Source organism: Rhodnius prolixus, unplaced genomic scaffold (assembly GCF_049639745.1).
Source record: "Rhodnius prolixus isolate KJV_2025 unplaced genomic scaffold, Rpr scaffold_4, whole genome shotgun sequence".
NCBI lineage: Eukaryota > Metazoa > Arthropoda > Insecta > Hemiptera > Reduviidae > Rhodnius > Rhodnius prolixus.
Window position 1 is genome coordinate 25,178,579 of NW_027411614.1, and position 21,579 is coordinate 25,200,157.

General features: G+C 34.9%; 1 long non-coding RNA gene across 2 annotated transcripts; it reads left to right on the plus strand.

Moving 5' to 3' along the window:
* The first annotated feature begins 379 nt into the window (after nucleotides 1-379).
* LOC141455629 (uncharacterized) lies at nucleotides 380-21,088 on the plus strand. 2 transcript variants are annotated; one of them, XR_012459363.1, is made up of 4 exons: nucleotides 380-466; nucleotides 552-723; nucleotides 14,602-14,771; nucleotides 18,428-21,088. It is a non-coding gene; the product is annotated as an uncharacterized lncRNA (long non-coding RNA). The 2 variants fall into 2 exon arrangements; XR_012459362.1 differs by lacking the exons at nucleotides 380-466; nucleotides 552-723 and adding an exon at nucleotides 9,973-10,187 and having other exon boundaries at nucleotides 18,428-21,047.
* Nucleotides 21,089-21,579: the final 491 nt, after the last annotated feature.

Sequence of the window (21,579 nt, forward strand, 5' to 3'; positions counted from 1 at the left end):
TGGTTTGAGGGTTAACGATATTTTTTCAATAAGAATTTTAACTAGATAGCTTTAAAATTGAATAGAATTATATTAAAGTCAAGTACGTTAATATAAAGACTGCCGCCTTTTCATTCTAACCCAGGTTTAGTTATTATTTATTTGTTTATTTACTTTGCAATATGTGAAAATAAATATATAAAATATTTAAATGTTATTGAATACTGCTGTTCATTATTTTTGGTGACTGATATACATAGAAATAATATACATATCTAAGACAGAAAACAGTTTAAATTTCAAAACAGACACGAACAATTTAATCAACATATACGCAAACTTACTACAAAATACTTAACAATTGGCAACACTGACTTCCACACAACCTAACACATATTACACATAGACCGATCACACTCAGTCCATGAACAGACAAGACAGAAGACCCACCAACCCTGAAATGTAATAGTATTACTTTGTAAACTAGGTAAATAATTTTTGTAAATTTCGTTATATTATACATATTCATTTTAATAGAATCATTGTTAACAAACTGTAAACATGTTCCACAGCCCTGAAGATGACCTAGTCCCTAGGTCGAAAGCTCGGCAGAATAAATGTATCACGACTGAAATGGCAATTATTTTTTCATCCTATTGAAACGTTATTGAATACCATAAAATAATAATTTGTGAATACCAATGATCTTCAAAGTTGTTCACACTATCATCCTTGCGGCTCTTGGTAAGATTTATTAAAATTATTTAAGGAGAAATGGCTCTCTACTTGAAATTGGTTGCCGACCCCTGCACTAGTTCTTGTTGTACTCAATGGAATTCGTTACAACATTATCGGAGATGGTCACTAGGCTAACAGCGTCTCAATCAACTTGGAGGACGACCTTAAATTTGTTCTGGAACAAGATTTGTACAAGAAAGGAGGAGAGAGTTATTTGGATTTCGATGCTCTTCAGTTACTGTTGAAATTTTAAGATGGTTAAGAAGGGTACCTTTAGAGACATGAAATGGAGCATTTGTAATCTAGCAAAGTATTTTTTAATGAAAGGGTTGATTGAATCACAGAGTTCAAGTCCGTAGGTTCAGATTAGTTTGAGTGCGGAAGTCATTTTGCTAGTTAAAAAGTCGTTGTTCTAATGTAACTTCGATTGTCTATTTAACTTGTTCCTTGGTTAAGTTCAAGACTTTTTTAGTTTAATGAGCCGGTTCCACGTTAGGTGTTTTTCGATGTCCAAGGTAGCGAACTAACTTTAGCAGGAGAAAGAGGAATTGAGTTAAATCTTACAGAAGAACAAGAAGTTACGACGCAGAGTAAAAGTTATCTGTTGACATTTTTGTGTATTAAATTTGATTCCCTTCTAGTTCTAGTTTGTTAAAACAAATCTACAGTAGTCGAGGAAGTGGTTTTGGGGTCTGGAGAAGGAGAGAATGGCCGTACTATCAACGTAAGTGCAGAGCAGAGTGTTTTAGTCAGTTGGTAGGTCAGATGTGTACACAGTATAGAGATGCGGTCTGAATTTACTACCTCGTGGTACCCCAGCCCGTTCTAGACACTAGAAAGAAAACTTATTATTGAGAATTTGACCAACCCACTTAGTAAGAACCACACTGGATTGGTTGCCAGGCAGTAACTCGTAATAGTATTACTCTATTTTGTGGGCTTCATAAAAACATTTTAAAATTAAGATAAGAATCGTAAAAACTTTTTTATCAAAGTAAAAGTCAAATAAGCCACTTTTGAAGCATAAAACAAAAGTGCCTTCCATCGTAGTTTGCATTTTTTTGTATAAAAATTGTCTAATGAGTAAAATATTGGGAAAAAATAGTTAAATATAATCATTAGCCAATTAATAAACAAATAAGGTCCCCTATTTACATAATATTGATGTTCATAATGTGATTGCTATTGATGTGGGAAAGCATCCTACATCCTGCATAAGATACAAGTGTACTTTTCACATACTTTTATTAAGTGACTTATTAATAAAATCTTCGCGGAGAAAATTTGCAGAAAATGAACACACAATTACATCGCTTAAACGATTATGTGTCCTGCTAATCAGTTCTAACCAATCACCATTTTCTTGGAGGCCTGTAGCTTGCTAATTCATCTTGGATCATTGTTGAACCTCCAAAAGCTCATCTCAGACTGCCAAGCTGGCTTCAAACCCCGAAGAAACACCATCGAACATGTGATACGTCTCTCGCAAAGTATTAAGCAAGGGTTTCAGCACAAGCAGAGCACGTTGGCGGTATTTATTGATTTTAGGGCAGCATTCGACAATGTGTGGAGAAAGATGTTACTGCCCAAACTACTAAACTTGGGCATAAGAGGCAACCTGTATCGATTTATACATTCATTTCTTCCGCAAAGGTTCGTTCGGGTTAGATATAAAGATGCTGTATCGGCTTTTGGACAAACGAAACAAGGCCTCCCGCAAGGTTCTGTTATAAGCCCAGTATTATTTAACGTAATGATAAATGATGCACTGGAAGCAATAGAAACTCAGCCAGGTTTGAATGTTCTGCTATATGCGGATGATTTGGTGATATGGGCCACAAGTAGCCATATACAGGCTTTAGAATCATGATTAAATGATTCACTTAAAGTAATCGAACGATGGTGTTTGGAAAATGAGATGAAGGTAAACCCCAGGAAAACAGAATACCAACTCTTCACGCTGTCCACTAAGCAGTATGCACTCTCCTTGAAGTATTGCAATGAACATATTGTAAGAACCGAAGAAGCCACTTACTTGGGTGTAAAATTTGACCGAAAGCTAACTTGGGGGAAGCATGTTGAGAAGCTGGTGGAACGAAGCGAACAACGCATATCGCTTCTCAAGAGACTGACGGGTATTAAATGGGGTGCGACTCAGGAAGTGCTTACCCTCGCCTATAAAACGTATATAAGACCCTCGTTAGAGTATGGCACGGAAGCTCTGATTACTGCCCCTGAAACAATATGTGGTAAACTAGACAAAGTTCAAAACGCGGCCCTAAGAGTTATACTAGGTGCCCCTCGTTCGACCCCTATTACTTCAATGGAGGTGCAAGCAGATATCGAGCCACTTGCCGTCCGACGAGAGATTGCTGCGATTACCCTCGATGAAAGATTAAAGCGATTACCCATTAAGTACTGGCAAACCGAAAGTGTGCCCACATTGAGGTTGAAAACTCAAAAATGCTTTGCGGGTAAAGTTCGAGATTTACGTGAGCAAATAGGGCTTGAGGATTTACAAAATCGGAAACCCTTTTCTGACTCTGATTCCTGGGAAGAGCCACAGTTGGCGCCGGGTAGACTGAATTTAATAGAAGATGTAAGAAAGCAAAGCAGTCCCCCGCATGAATTAAAACTGTTTGCCCTGGAAACAATAAATAATGTTTTCCCTTCTCCGCCTTGGGTGCATGTTTACACCGATGGTTCTGCCGAAGGTGCAAACCGTAATGCTGGCGCAGAAGTCTACGCAGTGCAGTTCCAATTGAGTGTTCCTGTTGGAAAGTTAGCATCAAATTTTGATGCAGAACTGCACGCCATCGCCATAGCGTTGGAAGAGGTGGCTAAAAGGGACTTTTGCAAGACTGCTCTACTTGTGGATTCCCAAGCAGCTATTTCAGCAGTAACCGGCTATGATGATAAAGACGACATCATTATAAAGAAATGCAGGGCTCTCATAGATAGGTTACTTTCGCAAGGGAAGCAAGTTGTACTGCAGTGGATCCCGAGTCATGTTGGACTCCAGGGCAATGAAGAAGCTGACAGATTGGCAAAAGAGGGGGCGAATCAAGTTCAGTTCGATGCCCCGCTGACGCTTAGAACTGCTAAGAGAGAGATCCGGCTCCGATTTCGATCGAAGATGGCCGAAGAACAAAGGGGAAAAGCACAAGGGAAGCAGTGGGAGGTGCTTGAAAATATCAAAGGAAGACTCCCCACCGATCTGCCTAGATCAACAGCTGTGGCATGCTTTAGATTATTGACGGGGCATGATTACCTTCAGAAGCATCTCCACCGAATTGGCATTAAGGACAATAGTATCTGTGTGCTTTGTGGTGGAGATGTTATGAACGGTCCGCACCTGCTAGCATGCTCCCAACTGCAGGATGTCCGGGACAATATGCCCACGAACCCACACAAAAAAAATAGTATTTTATATTGGGCTGCCAGACGTCGCATGGCCGTAGTAGCCATTGACCGTGAAGGCGTAGGGTAAAAAAAAAAAAAAAAAAACCCACCAAAATTACATGCATGACGGGATTTTAGTAATAGAAAAAGGGTTACTACAAGGATAATTACTATTAATTGGTATAAGAATATGTGTTAGCAAGCGCTTGTGTGATAAAACTGCAGTTGCAAACGCAGTTGCCTGTATCAACTACTTTCTGCAGGCACTATGTATATTGGGTGAATATTTGGGATGTCTTATTTGTATTGTTAGGCTGGGATACCTGCAGAGACTACAAAACAGACCCCTAAAGAAGTAGATAATCTAAGGGGTAGTGACCCCTACAGGTATACAGTTGGAATACACTTATTTAGATGATGGTAGAAGATAACTCCGACATCTTATTCTATATTTTAGGCATCTGGCCTTTTTGATAGTGTAGAGAACTATGCAAATACCTTCGATGTGATGCCCGTAATGGTTTATCAGTTATTCCAAATTATAAATTTTGTGCGAGCCGAAATTTAAATGAATCGTAGTTTTCTCTGAAAGCAAACCTTCAAGATCAAAAACTAATGCGAGAAAGTGATGGACCTAACAACCGCAGTCTTCTGTTATCGGAAGGGCCCATCGAGAATCTAAAACAGGTTAGTTTGTATTTGTATTTGAAATCTCTGTTTATAAATACACATATTCATTACATTACAGTAAACATGAGTCACAGAGTTCAATGCCATCGGAAGGTGTGTAGGTTTATTTTTAATCGACTGAATTCATAACAAATATAGATGCTAACAAGTTTTTTGAAGTTGAAGAATAACATCTATTGTTATTAATAATGTTCTTTTAATAAGACAACCATTGGTTAAAATGAATAAAAGTATTTTCTTTAAATAACTCGTTATCTATTAATATCATTATATAAGTTAATATTAAATAATTATTCAGCCAAAGTATTTGTGTCTATTTGTATCATTTAAAAAACAAAAAGTTCTAAAATAAAAATGGACAATTATAAGCTGCATTCAATTTCGGCGTGCCTAGAAAAATAAACAATTTAATTGGTTGTAGTTTAGACCAGATGGTTATTTACACTTTTTCTAAATAGTTCCTAAGTACTTTTTTCGGCCCATGATTTGAACTGATCTAATTGCGATACAGTTACTACAGAAAACTAGAATCAAAATTGTAACAATGAATTTTTCCTAGATTAGATTTAGGGAGTGGCTGTGAAGCCAAATCTGCAGCGGCCTTATAGATCAATTGTGACTTCTCTAAGTGTTAAAGATTGACTGCAAAATGGTAAATGTGAACGAATGTGTAACATTGATTTAGAGATTGATTGAGGTAGCTAAAACCAAGCAGTGGTGTTCATTTTCCTCTCCCGAATGTGTTTCACCAAACTGGTTGTTTCAGAGAAATCCATGGATTCTTTTTAATCTAGCGATTCATTGTAAGGGGGATTTTTTTCCTCATCGTGCCACTTCAATAAATTTTATGAACGGAATGTTTAAGGGCTTAAACGATTTGGATTATTTGAATCAAAATAAATTCCGTGTGGGTGACAAAGGCTATGGCTGAAAAATAAAGTTGACAATCAACAAACAAACGGCACTATGATCGTCGGATTGAGTTGATCAATGAGAACAATATTTTCATTCTGCGCCAACGTTTCAACGTAAGATTAAGTATTATTCAGAGCTAGAATTAAAGAAAGAGCTATTAGTTATTTTAAACAGAATCAACCAAAAACAAAAAACTGGTGAAAACATTAATGCTTTTGTGGAAAACCGAAATTTTAAATTAATGCATTTTCAAATGTCACAAGGAGAAAATCAAAAGCGCGACCTATATTCTCGTATCAATTTGTTCTTGATATCCCAGAATTCTGCCCCAAAGATTTGCTATAACTTTGATACCCTAACTACACTTCTGTAAACTACATATTTGCCTAGAGCAATTTCAAGGGAAAAATAACGCATTGTTCTGAAAAGATAAATTGGGTCTTCAAGAGGCTTATTGTAACGACTCTGTATACTCGACTCTAGAAAGAGGAAAGCTTGCTTTTTCTACAAGGTCAGGATCTCTAACCATTATTTTTGCGTAATTTCTTTAGTCTTCAAGAAGCCGGAAACTCCTTAAAGCAAACTAGGGTATGCAGTGCAATCTTACTGGATATAAGAGTCGTTTCCGCTCCAGCAGTCATAGTATCCCAAAGGAACTGAGCCCATCTGCGGCGGAACACCTTTGGAGTTGTTTTCTGATCTATCGTGCCTTATAAGAAACGTAAGACAGATTTAGTCGGCATGAGCAATTGGCCTATTCAAGATCAAGGCCCTTGACTTGGGCTTAACAAAGTGGGTTGGACTTGTGTGAGGTATTTTTTGTCAAAGTAACTTACCTCTCCAGCTCAAAACGCACATGGGAAGGTTGAAAGAGAGATATCCTTAAAATTGAGCCGCTACTGGGCCGAGTGCACATTTTCGTTCAATTTTGGATGACACACACCTTAAAAACCTCCCAAATCGGCCCAAAACCTTCCTCATCTCCTTCTAGAGCCTTTGTTTCCTCTTCGTTACACCATCAAAGTCACAGAAATAAAGGAATAAACTTGGAATGATGGTCAATGTAGCTACTTCCGCCAAAGATCTGGATTTACTTCATTTGATTTTAAATTTTCTAACTACTCAATTTTTGTGAAACCACCTTTTACTTTCAACTTTAATTTCCTGTCATGCCAAAAAACCTAGGAAATTTCCAAGATATTGGAATTTATTAACCTACCTTTAAAGGTATTTAATTGAACTGACCCAAAATAAGAGAACAAAGTTCAGTTAAAATCAACTCGAAAAGTTGTATTCCTGATGAAGCCAAACCAATGTTTGGAACAAACCAGGTTATTTAAACCTTATGAGATACGAAATTCCTTAAATATTTGACTTGAACAATGGTGTAAATTTTGTTGAGGACTATTCTTAACTTTACAGAATAAACATTACCGAAAAGCAGGTGTTCAGTCATGTCCGACTCTCTTATTTCACTTAATAAATATCGTTGCTGCATTCACCAAATTATAATCACAAACATCTTAGATATCAAATTTAAGTTCGAGACAAATTTAAGTGAAAAACATAACATACGCCCAAACCAAATGGCTGCAGTTCTGACGAGACTGTCAGGCAATTTAATGCATTCTTTTTCATTCCTCCAAAAAAATAAAATAAAAAGTAAACAAAAAGTCAATCCGTAAAGTTAAAATGTGTTGCTAACAAACACAAAAAGTAACGCCATTATCTTTTAAAGAACCGTTTTAAATATTTTCATTCTATTCTCAGAAATACTTGCATTCTTGATACTAATTATATATATTTACACATACATAATTATCTATAACATATTTATATATTCATTTTTTGTTGTTATGTTGTAAATTATAGAACATTAGTAGACTAACTGGTAGGATTTATATGACATTAAATAAACGAAAAAATACAGGAAACCGGTTTGAACTTGATTCAAGCCGGAAACTGTCAGAGGAGCGTTGTTTGAATAGATTTGTCCTAGGTCAAGTTTACTGCTCTTGTTTAGTATCTTTCTTTCTATCTTCTGCGTTGCAATATTACTGATTCCTTGACATTGCAGCTTTAGTATAGTGCAAGTATTCTTATTTAGTAATCGAAATATTCCTGCTTATTATTATTCATAGCTGAATGACCAACATTTTGTTCTCCGCGATTAGCGTGGAAGGGTTTTTCGGCAGATGCAATAAAACGGACCATTTAGCTCTTTGCTTTTTCTTTCTTGTACCCTAATAAAAGTTGGTTGTCAGAAAGAACAGAGATAAGTGGCTCCTATTACGTTCTTAGAGAAGAGGCAATGCGTCAAGTGCAGACCATTCATGTTGGGAAAATCGAACTTTGATCCAACGACAATACAAAGATGAAGCTTTAGCTGAAAATCGTTTGCAGTCATCGTCCAAAAACAGAGTATAACCACCGAGAGGAAAAAAACTTGCTTTTATTGGATTTACCCAATTTCTTAAAATATTGTTTCAAATTCCCTTGTCTTCTTCTATTTTCTTATAACTGAACTTCACGAGTAGCTTAATATTTCTTGAGGACATTGATAAACCCGGTTGATAAACGCTTAAGCCCACCTCAATGGCCTTGATGTAGTGTTGAGTGCCGCTACGAAAGCTTGAATCTTCCACTACAAAGAAATCAGGTCAACTGTCTCTGAAGTAAATAGTATTTTCATCACTTGCCCGCACCTATAATTCTATTGTGGTCTTTTCAAATTTGTCAACAAGCCCCTGCTAGCTCCGTCCTTAATCGTACAGTTCTTAATACGCCATCCTCAAACATTTCAAGACTTACAGACAGGGCCGGATTTTCCTATACGCTAACCAGGCTTCAGCCTAGGGCTTCAAGATCAAGACATTCAATTTGTTAGCAACATTAAAATTAAGGTTAGTACCAATAAACAACATGTTTCATTTAACATATTTATATATATCACAGAAGTGATGTATTTTATTATCTCTCATATAATTTACAAACTTAAAAACGGTAGGTGAAAGGGCCTCATAAGTAGAATAGCCTAGGGCCTCTTTTCATCTAAATCCGGCCCTGCTTACAAACATCAACTAATCTTATAACATAACTGGTTAAACACATCAACACAAAACTGCAACAATCATAACCTAACTAAGACAGTTACAGCCATTTATTAACATAAAAACCCTAACAATAACCAAAACCTCTTGTAACATACCCCTGTCAAATTTGGATAGCAGCTAGTAAACGACTACCAAACAACTAAGGACATTACAAAAAATAATTCATTGAACGTCTCTTCGTTCGCCAGAAACACAAAAATTCATGCAGTAAATTTCGTGTTGTATGAATTGAAAACGCAGCCAACGAACCAAATATTTGTATTTACACAACCATTTACACTTGATAGAAACAGATGTAATTTGGTAACTTAGTTAGCAGTGATTGACTTGATGATTCAAGTTACTTGTCCCTTCTTTATGTAAAAGTACAAGGTTGATTAGATTTCACGACTCGATACATTTTACTTTAATACATCTAAAACGTTTAAAATCCATTCAAATAATAATAATAAATACATAAATTGGATCAAACTAACAATACTAATTAGAACTTATAGTCGATTAAAAAGGAAAAATTAAAGAAAACATCAAAAAGGTTAGAAATCCACTCCAAACCTTCTACAGAATCCCTTCAAATTGGAATTCATCATAAATATTTAATCCCAATTTTTAATGTAAAGAAGACGCACATAAACTGCTAATATCCTAATATTTCTTTCAGCGCCTCTTTGACCTGTGACTCCTTTGCCTGGATCCCGGAACTGTTCTTTAGTTAAATTTTTATAAATATAAAATTGAAGATTTACTGCAGCTACCCAAATAATAAAACAATGCTACTCTACTGGTTAGCAATATCCCTAATTTCAGGTTTGAATCATCTTGGCGAATGGCAAAGCTCATAGATGTTACTTTGACCCCTCTCCACCTCAATATTTTGTTCAAGTTAGCGCCACTGAAAATTAAACAAAATGTAACTTACCCAAAAGGGAAAATTTGGGCGTTTCAAGCGCAAAATTTGATTAAATAGATGCCTGGAATTTTTGATTAAATAATTACTTTCGTTAGATTTATTAGTGTGATATAAAATGGGTGTAATTTGAATCACAGTTAAGATGAGAATATACAAAGGAACGAATACGTCAGAGAGTTGCACTGCCCAAGGTCGCCGTCTACGTTGTATTGAGTCAGTATGCGTCACCGGCGGTTTGCGTTAGGAGTGAGCCATTGGAGCAACTTATGCCATTAGCAGGATGTTCAACGTCACCAAATTAACTACATTTTCTAATATTGAACTCATCTAGTCAGTCACCTTAAAGCTTCAATTTACTTTACTCCAACCATATAATTTATTAAAATACGGATATCAAGTAGTACCGTGTAGACGCTGAATCTGTATCGCGTTACAAACTAGTAAGTATAATGATTGCTGATCTTCTAAATGTTAGAATAATAATTTCCTCTGAGTATTTATCGCATTGAAATTAATTCAAACTCAATCAAAAGGTACTCCTCTCAAAATAAATTTGTTGATACTCAGTAATTACACAATTATTTTATTCATATCACTATTGTAATAATCATAGTTTATTATTACTTTCGTTTTGTCTAATAATTGATTCTAAATTGTGTTTTAGAAAATAAAACATTTTGTAGAGTTCGTTTAACTTGCTCTAAATGAAAAACCTTGCGACCGTATTCAAACTTTACTTCAATTCAATAGTTTCTCTGATCTTTTGTTGAATATTTTCAATGTTTAAAATTTACTAATTTCTATTTATTTCATAAAGTACAATAGATTTTGACAGTCTTATAATTTAAAAGCAACAAAGGACAAATTCGACCCTCTTCGTAAAAATGTCTGTTTAAACAAAACAAAAAAAATCAATTTTTTAATTTTCATTTATTTACCAAAAATGCTGGTTTTGAGAATTCGTAAAAATGGAAAGAATTTTGTTCAATTAATATCTTCTCTCTTCTACTTATTGCTACATGATTCATAAATGCAACAACGCATCCAATCCGCCATTATAACTATCCCTGGACTCTTTTCCATTGCCCTTTTAACTCCGCCACACTCAGGTTTTCCACTACCGACTTGGTAGTGCTAGGCTGAAGATAATTTTAGTTCAAGTAGTTACCAAAATTTCAATTCATTGTAAGATCCACTAAACCCCCTGAGCACTCAGTTGTAAGTGGCTAGTTTACTCTGATAAGCTTGATTCTCAGCTTCTCTAAAACTTCCTTCAAATAACTGTTACAGAAGAATATCTTAAATAATGGTGTCAGGTGCTTATCGGGAAACGATAAGTTACAAGTTTAGTTTTCTACAATTTATAGAGGAAATAACAGTTTTCTGGATTGCCATTAAAATTGCATGAAAGTTATGGATTTCTTACATTGTGTTCAGTTCAAAACTGATCCAAATATGGACGTAGAAAGTCGAATTGAGGCGAAACAATCCAAAATCCACAGAATCCAATTCTTTCAATGCAAAATCCTTCTTGACATTTACAACACTTCTCACTTCGAAAATAACTTATCAACCCACTCACAATCCTACTGCAAAAACATTCTATTTATATTCACTCATCTCGATCTTTCTTCCACATCGTTTATATAACATCGTTAACCTCGTAACCAGCTAAACTTCTAGGCCCAAAGAACATTTCCTGCGTGTTCCTGAGATGGCTTCTTTCAACACAGCTCATTGATTGTGCTATCAATAAAGGTACAAAAGTTGACAGTTATAGTAAATAGTTGATGTTGATAGTACATAGGATTGGTCTGAAAACTGAGACTTGAGGATATCCATCTCTGATTAATCGACTAGAACTGAATCATAAGAACAATGACAATCAGTTCTATATTTAGTAAAAAAAGAAGTAAGATATACAACTTGTTCTAAAATTTCAGAAAGCTTTGCTTACAATGTAGCAAAGAAAATCTATCGAATTTTCCACATCTAAAATAGAAATGATTTATAAAAACAAAACAAAAAAATCTTCTATAAAAACAAAATCAAATTTATAACCTTATAGAGTATTCGAAAGTCACTAATACTATAAGTAGAGACGTATATTCTTGCGGTAAAATGTAGGAAAGAAGACCTGGAAGCTATAAATAAGTAGGAGCCACAGTTCTGTTCCAGGCAATCATGCCAGCATTATAAAATAGAAACGATCTAGTTAGCTTCTTTTCTTTTTAATACATGGGATAATATACTATAAATCTAAAATTTGTTGACGCATATCTGTTTATAGTAATTTTGCACAACAACTATTTCTAACTTAATCATAGAGCAATGGAATTCACTTTATAGAATTGTACAATCAATAAGATTTGTCATTTACTCGTTAAATATATAAAAATAAAGTTACAAATTATCTTAATGTAGAAAAATCCATCGATTCGGCCATCAACAGTACGCTTTCCTCAAATAGATTTAATCGCCAATCAGAAGGAGGATTTACTGATCAGAGCTGTTCACGAGCGTAACTGTGAGCATTTTTAAGAAGCTGAGTTTTTGCTCATCCTCTAAGAAGAGAAACCACTAAGTCAAAAAGTCTGATAAAATCGTCAGCAAATTGCAGCCATACTGTTTCTACAGCATTTGTGGTCCAGTCCAAATGGCTAATCAACATACAGAAATCAAAATATTTCCCAATAACTGATCTCGTTCCTTTAAAATAACTTAAAAGCGGTTAGTTCTACAGACGTCTAATAGTCTAATTTTATAATCTCTTTTAGCGATAATGTTGAAGATTGTAAGGCTACCTTTTTTGGCCATAGAAATTCTTTAATTAAAATAAGCGAAGTTACATTTAAACGATGATAATACCTCTGATGATATATGAAGGCCCCTAAACTGGTTTGGAAAACAATATACATGCGTAATACGACGGATAAAAATCAAGATATCATCTACCACTGAGGATCTAACCACGTTCAAAAATAATTAGTTTAGATTGTTATTATTATTATCGACCATTATTTTCTTGTAGATATTACTGGTGACTTCTACAAAGCAGTCTCTTGAAATCTGGGTAACATTTTATTAGAAAGAGTGGTGAAGTAGTTAAAAAAAAGCATATTTAAATACAAATAAACATATATTTGAAAAAAAAATATTCTAACTTTTGCCTGCGAATCATTTTTATTCATAATTTTGTAGGAGGAATTATTTGTGTGTTAAATCACTTATTTACCAAGGTAAAGGTTGGGAACTTGGTCAGTCCGTGCAGTAACATTTCACAATCTCATTTTTGGCAGCTTCACTCGCTTTACTGCACCTCACTTCACTCATTTCAAGAGCAAAGCTCTGTTTACAGTATTTAAACTTTGATTGATTTCGGCTAGAATATCACCTGAACAATTCTTATACTTCATATGTCACTTCTTTTGTAAGCCTCCCTTAAATATGTTCTTCCTCTTATACCAGTGGTTCCCAACCTTTTTTTCGCCTCATACCCCTAAAGAAATTTCACTCGAACCTCACATACCCTGAAATTTATATTTTGCTCAACGATAAATATATATATATATAAAAAATCAAACACATGGGGTGTATAACAAAGAAAGTATACCTTACAAAAAAATAATATTTTCCTTGAAATTTGTGCAACAGAAATAAAAATATGAAAAATATTTGAATAATAATAATATCCTATTATTAACTGGACTTTTGTTGAACCTCCTGGAACATCGTCTTGCACCCCAGGTTGGGAACCCCTGCTCTAATGGAACTAAGAATCTGACCATCAGATTCCATATTAAGATAGATTATATTAAGTAAGATTCCATGGACCTTAAAGAAATTCCAATATTTTGACTACCATAAATTTAAAATGGTAATCTAAAATATTTTCTTTTTTTTTTAATACCTTTTATTGAAATTTACACCAGTACCTGCAGGGTACAATAAGTAAATGTGATGAATGTGTATATAAATATAAATAGCGTGGCAGACGTGAATGACGGTCATCTAGTGATGGCCGCCATTAGTCACCCAGTTGGTCATGGGGCCAACGGCGCCTCAGCCGTCTTCGAGGATTGGAGGGTAGCTGTAGTTGAAGATAAGTTTGCAGCTAAAGGGTTGGGATGAAGTGAGAGTTTTTGGTGAAAATTTTTATATCGAATTTTGGCAAGTTCGGAGATGAGTGGAATTTGGAGATCTGTATGTATAGTGTGGTTGCTAACATAGAATGTAGCGTCTACTGTGCGGCGTAGTATTTTGGATTGGAGTATTTGCAGTCTATTGATGTTGGATTTTTTAGCTGTTCCGTAAAGTTCGAGTCCGTAAGGCCCATATTGGTGTGAGAAGAGCTGTATAGAGTCGTCGTTTGTTCTGTAGTGAGAGTTTTGAACGTTTGTCAAGTAGTCTGGCTAGAAGTTTGTATCGTTTGTTTAGTTCGGTACGTTTAAGTCTCGTATGGGGGTTCCAGGTAAGTCTCTTGTCTAGGTACATTCCAAGGTACCGCACATGGGCTGGTCGGCTGGTGGGATAGGTGTATGATGTAAGAAGACAGGTGGTGGAGTTTGTCGTTTGAGTGTGAAGACTATGTATTTAGACTTAGTTAGGTTAATTTTTTTACGCCAGTTTTCTAACCAAGGTTCTATTGAGTTAAGGTGGAACTGTAGTGAGCGTTCTGCGAGGATAGGGTCAGAGTGTGTGGAGAGAATGGCAGTGTCGTCAGTGAAGGTGTAAATAAAGGTATTAAGGTTAGAAGGTAAGTATAAAGAAGAGGAGCTAAGACACTTTCCTTCAGTGGTGTCCGGATTCTTTTCCAGTACGCTATCGACTTCAGGGCAATGATCTCTCTTACAGACAACGCTGTACATAAGCAGAGTACGTTCTACTTAAGAAGCTTCTAGGAAGAGAAACACTAAGGTTTGGCAATACTGTGGCACAGCAGCAAGGTCAGGATAGATGGAAGAGTGAGTAGTGCCTTGAAGAACTTGAAAGAATCTGTCAGAGAGGTAAGAGCTGAGTATGAGGTAATAAGTGCTATTTTCTTATATTAAAATTTAAAAAATGAAATAATTATCTTAAATAAATAATTAAATCCGATGAGTACACATTACAATATAAAATATTAAAGTCAACTCTCTTTTCAGTACAAAATCGAAGTTTCGCGTAAAGATGAGTACCTAAACTGCGCTCATTGTCGTCTGAGTGGACAAAGTAGAATATTAATATATTATTTTAATTAATCAAACGTAGTTAATCCTTTCTCACTTTTCTCGACCCGCTAAAGTCAAAATATCCTGGCTGCTAATCAAAAACATTTACGGCACATTTTACATTTTATGAGAAACCAGTTTGTGTAAATTAGGTATACAACATCATTTCTTTCATCTTTAAATCTGTGATATAATCCCAGTTTATAAGTTCATATCTATCTAAAAATACTATCTAACAACCTTGAAATTGCAAAGCACTTTGTTAATTTATTATCCTCCCCTCTCAAGAATGCATATTGCATACACTCGTAGAACTAGATTTGCATAACCGATAAACAGTAGCCTTATAGTCGAACCAGTTTTTTTTAGACTAATTTGAATAATTTAGATTTAGTGACAGATTTAAAGCAATAGTTGAAAATTGCCGCGCCGTGTAACGACTTGTTATTTAATACTCCACTATAATAAATCAAAAGAAATATTACAAAATATTTGTGTACTTTTACAAATTTGTACTTAATCCATTTGGTCTGCTGATTTATCGCTGCATGGAATTTATTTCTTCCTGATTCCATAGCTTCCATTCAAGACATTTCGAAGCATATTAAAATTAAATTTTTATTATTACTAGTCGTTCTTAGGATTGGTTGAAGGGAAAAACATTCTCTACATTCAAAATACTTGTCAATTTCTAAGCAGTGCACGACTTCGATAAAGACCATAATACTTATTTGTATAAATGCGGAAAATTATTCTTTTCTTGCGTCTGCTGAACATCGTGACACGAGCCGATAAAGAGTCAAAGAAAACAGAAAAATTACAGTAAATAGGAAAAACCAATTGAATTGTTGAACTGGTGTTCTTAAAACTGTTTATCCAGTTAAGCGCGTTTGACGAGTATACACGTTATGGTGCGTTCGACGTGTATACTCGTTGTGAAAAATATAAAATTGCCATTAACTATAAAAACTAGAAATTTTAATAAAATACAGTAAGAATATTATTTGGTGGGTTATTTCCTTTATCTTACCAATAGAACTGCCAAGAATTTTATACGGAGAGGGTGGTGGGAGCCAGCCAAATGATAAGTGGTTGTTACATGTTTGGTCTCCGCATTAGAGACTGGGGAATTAGGCACACCAAATAGAAGCTCTCAACCCTTGTGCAATGCCGTTTTTACCTTAGATAGAGATTCAGACCTCAGTTCGAGCTTGATTTCATTTTGCACAGAATTCAAAGCTCTTTACTTCCTTGTAAAAGCTCTTGCGTCTCTAGTTAACTAGAGCAATGCATACGTGAAGCGGTGCAAGATTTTGAAAGAGCACAAAATGCTGTGTAATCTCAAGCCCCAGAGATTGCAGAAAAAGTGCTTGCAGTGACTATTATGACGTTGTAAACTTTTGTTTATTTTGCCCTGCGTTCGACGTGTATACACGTCGTTGTCTGATTTTAATTCCGCACACGGTGGGGGGTTTATAAAATTAAATTCCACGCTTAACTGGTTAAGACGCATTTATTTTAATTAATGGCACTTCAACATTTGAAGTCAGTGGTGCCCAGATTCTTTTCCAGTACGCTATCGACTTCAGGACAATGATCTCTCTTACAGACAACCCTTTACATAAGCAGAGTACGTTCTATTTAAGAAGCTTCTAGGAAGAGAAACACTAAGGATTGGCAACTGGATTCGAACTTTACTGAAATCAAATAAACCAAAAAAATCACAACAACAGAGATTCGACTTATTTTTTAATCAAAATATAATCAATAAATGTCCAATTGATGGAGAAGTTAGGCATTAAAAAAAATATAGGCTCGTCTGAAGAATCAACAGAGATAACTGGTGATTGTATTAGTGAATTAAGGTGTTAACTGTTTGAAGTAGTAAGGAATGTCAGTTGACTAGAGAGCGGTCGTCCTAGTGCGGTGAAGTGGTTACAGATATAGTTGTGCGGTTGGCTACAGAAATAGTCAGTCAGTGGCGCGAGCCAACACTCGTCCTGTAAACTCGTAATTAGATTTCTTTAAACAAAAACACACGAATTACTTCTTAATAGATCAGTCTTCAGAGGGACTCACAAACCTCAATCATCTCCTCATGTTTCTCCCCAAATAATTCAATTCTATTAATTCCTTGACCGTTAGCTCCAGGAGATGAAATTAGTGTGATGTTTTATTGGAAACACATTTGAGATACGTAAGTGTACTTGATCGAAACTGAAACAAATTTAAAAACAATTTCAGTAAAATCGTTTATTTTTCTTAATTCTTAGACTTCAAGCAACATATACTCTTTTTTTTGTATTTTATAGACGTCAGAAAATAAACCAATTATGTCCTGTTGGTTTGGCGGACCTCTCAGAAGGAGGCGGTTATAGCACTTCGTGGTGTACAAAGGCGTTGCTTGCCTGCGCATAGCAAACCTAAACGAAGGCTCGTTAAGCTGGTTACACTTTTACAAGCGGAGCTAGCCATAATATATCTTTGTGCTGCCGAGATCATAAGACAAAGAATGGTTGATTCCGGGGTAATCATCTTCTTGGATAACCAGGAGGTTTTATAGGTCCTATCAGGTCCTATGAAGTCTGGTCAATGCTGGTATGGGATTGTTTAGAAAACTTCGACGGTAATTAGTAGCCAAAATAAGGTAGTAATAAGGATGACCGCTAATTCAGGATATAGAGGCAATGAGGCGGATTCCTAAAACTAGGAAGGTCCTGATTCCTTTCATGAATTACAAAACGCCAACAAAGAAGAACAGGTGCACTACAGATTTCAGAAGTGTTGGGTGGGACCCCAGCGCTGGAAAAGTTCTTCTTTACACCAAATCTTACTGAAAGACTACAACCAAGCGAGACGCGGCTCTTCGGTGGTTGATTTTAGATCTCTTGACGAGCCAATGTAGTCTTAAAATAACGTATGCATCTCCTTGTAGAAAATAGACTGAATATTTCTGCCAGAAAAGAAAGAAAACGACTCTGCACGTACCTAGTCTGTGCTAACAGAGTTCGGATAAGGATTCGGCGGCTCTTCGGGGAACAGAATCAGCGACTTCAAACTTTATTCAGGAGTCCTTTACTCTGCACATAATTATTTCGTTTGACGTAAAATAAATAAGTAAGATTAATATTGGGCTGATTTAATGTAAAATTCTCTGCAAGTTTTTGGTCTGTTCGTCCTTTTCCTTAACACAATCTCATCTTAAACAGGAATAAGATAAGAAAATTTTATTTAAGAGAGATTTTAAGTAGTTAATAATGTCAAGGACTTAATTTGACGACGCACCTTCACTCTGTTTCTGTATTTTTTAATTTTAAATATTTTACAAATTTACTGTATCAATTTTGTTTATTTTAAACATTACATTCAGATAAACTAAACTTAATAAGATTTACAATTAGGTTTACTATCATATAGAAATCATTTTTTATGTATTTTAAAAATTTTAAGCATTTGATCAACTTTTGTAGTTAAAATGGCAATGCAGAACGTCTTTAAAAGAAGACTGGTCTTCCAGACTCGTTTCAAGATGAAACAAAAGTGTGGTAACACTCAATTGTCAAGAAATTAGAAGAGAGAAGTTTTATTTAATGTGCAGTAAGGAGCCGATACTTAAAAATGACAAACACAAGTTACAAATGGAATGATGCGGTCATCTTGGACAGCCCAAAGTTAATAAGCTAGTTTCTTATTATTATGAGTCAAGGGACGGTTCCTGAGCCATAAATTACCTCAACCAAAGGGAATTATCATCCGTTAGATATTACCCGTAGCCTGCGGTAAAAATTGAATTCGAAGCCTACAACTAAATATATGGAACCTATATCTTGAACCAAATATTTTTTATTTAATTATTTATCTTTTACAAAGTAATTTCTTTAATGAGAAAAATAAATTAGATAAAAGAGGTTTTACTAACAACTTTTGTTTGCACCTATCATTCATTTAGAGCGGTAGTCCAAAAATGAAGTTAGACCTTTTTTCATCCATGTTATAACGTACTCCATGAAATTCGGTACGATCAATAATTACAATCTCTAATGATTGTTACGTCAGATGCCTACCCGTGACGGGACAATACTATGCAATGTACATTAAGCTTTAATATTTTTAGTTTAGTTTCCCCTTAGATAGGGATGTAAGATTCCTGAAGAAATATTTATATTACTGTTCATTATTTTTGGTGACTGAATCATAGTTTCAATAGGATGAAAAAAATAACTACTAGTTTCAGTCATGATAAACTTTATTATGCTGAGCTTTCGACCTAGTGACTCTACATACAAACCTAAGACAGAAAATAGTCTAAATTTCAAAACTGACACCAACAATTTAAGCAACATGTATGCCAACTTTCTACAAAATACTTGACAATTGGCAACCCTGACTTCCTCACAACCAAACACACACAGACCGATCACACTCAGTCCATGAACAGACAAGACATAAGACACACCAACCCTCTGATGTAAAATAGTACATTGCAAATTAGGTGAATAATTTTGTAAATTTCGTAACATTATACTCGTACATATTCATTGTTATATAATTATTGTTAACACACTGTAAATATGTTCCACAGCCGTGAAGATGACCTAGTCCCTAGGTCGAAAGCTCGGCATAATAAAGTTTATAATGACTGAAACTGGCATTTACTTTTTTATGCTAATGAAATACGTATTTATACCTTTTGGAATAGCAAGACAAACAAAATATCAATACAATATTTTTTTAAAATTATTTTTTCCCCTAAAATTCAAAAGAGTAAAACTAAAAGTAAATCTTTGGGAAGTGCTCAGAAGAGTTGGACAACTAAGCCACTGAAAAACAAACTCGTGTCCGTTTTTAGTGTCTTTGATTCTCTTAATCAGTAAAACATGCAATCGCCATTATTCTGAAGTATAAAGATTGTGGATATTTTGAGCTGAACTTTGTGGACACAGAGGATCTGATTAGAACATTCCGTCGAATGCCTGCGGTGTATCGGCATTAGATCTCAAAGTAAGCTTCTTGCTTGTCTTTACAGAAGGCAGAAAACTAAGCAATTTAAATCGGTAGCTGCCCCATTCGTACCTCGCATTGTGAGTGGAATTTCGAAAATAATACATAAATGTAATAATTGAGACAAATTATTAGTTCAACGTTTTAGATACATCAGATATCCTGTTCAGGGACTGGAATGCGGAAGATTACTTACTTAATACTTAATCTCCTATCTTCCTTTACCCCACAAATCGAAAACGTCGAATCAATAATCTGTTATTAAAGAAATTTTGGATTTCTTGTCGCTCAACTATTAAAATATCCAATTAATTCATCAAAAAAAAAAATAATTTGGCGATAAAAGACGAAAAGTAGATGCTCTAGACTAGAAGAAACAAAATAATAATAAATAATAACCCTGATGAAGCGATGATTATGGCACAATATTAGTAAAAGAAAGTGCAAAATTAAATATATATAAAACAGAGAATACGCGATAAATCAGCGAGCTTGGCGTGCCATCGCAAGTATATCTACTATTTTAAGGTAATAAATCAGTATTGTACTTCTGAGACAATTAAATTGAATAGCTTTTTCGTTGAGTGTGTATGTGTATACTGGGCGCCAATGCTGACTTAATCTAAGCACCATAACTGAGTATTCTCCTTATTGATCATTCATCAATTACCGCCGCTATAAAAGAAGCGCCCACATGTATACAAGTACTCCTGGTAGCGCTCATTGCCGCCAGTAGCGCCACATAAGCTATTTGTTTGTTAAACACCTATTAATAATCCATTAAACAGCATTCCAATCGTATTGTCTGGTCCCCAACTCTTCGCTGATATTAATACTTTTAACTTGTCTGTTTAATACTTATTACTGATTATACTGAAGCGAGTGAAATCTTTCAACCGACAATGAACGCTATATTAATATAAAAAAAAAATTGTAGTACTGTATTTTGTAATGTTTTATCATTATTTATTACCATCCAAATATAACCTAAGACAATATAACCTTTCAACTTGTAATTTAAAATTATTGAAATATAAAATAGGATTTTTTGAAATTCTAATAACTTTGCCTCGAGCTAAATGTTTACAAGGTTTGCTAAATAATTCGAAAATAAAACAAACTTTTTATATTTTAAACTCTAGTTTGTTGGAAGTAGGTTTTGAAAATGATCAGAACCAAGATTATAAACTTATAAATTCAGTAATCGAAGTCATATGAAAAAAATGGTAATATCAAAGTGTATTTTTTTTATAGGGGATTATTTTTACTTGTTTTATGTTTCTATTGCCCTAATAGATAAAGCTGTTATTTATTTTGATATACAATTTGCAGTAAGTAGTACATCACTGTCATCAATGTAGTCATGGAGTACAGGGTAGCAGGAAAAAGAAAAAAAAAAAAAAGAAAGCACCCCTCACTTTGTAGATAGGGTAGACAATGTATTGAAGGAGGGTTCGAGAAGAAGCTAGATGAGTCAAGAGGAGACGTCCTCCTCAGCAAGAAGGGGAACACCGCGTGACTCATAGAGGGGGTTCGATGACTCATACTTAAACAATACTCATCGTGCGTATACCTCCTCTAAAGGGGGTATGTGTTTGTGTTCTCTAATTCTACACCAATT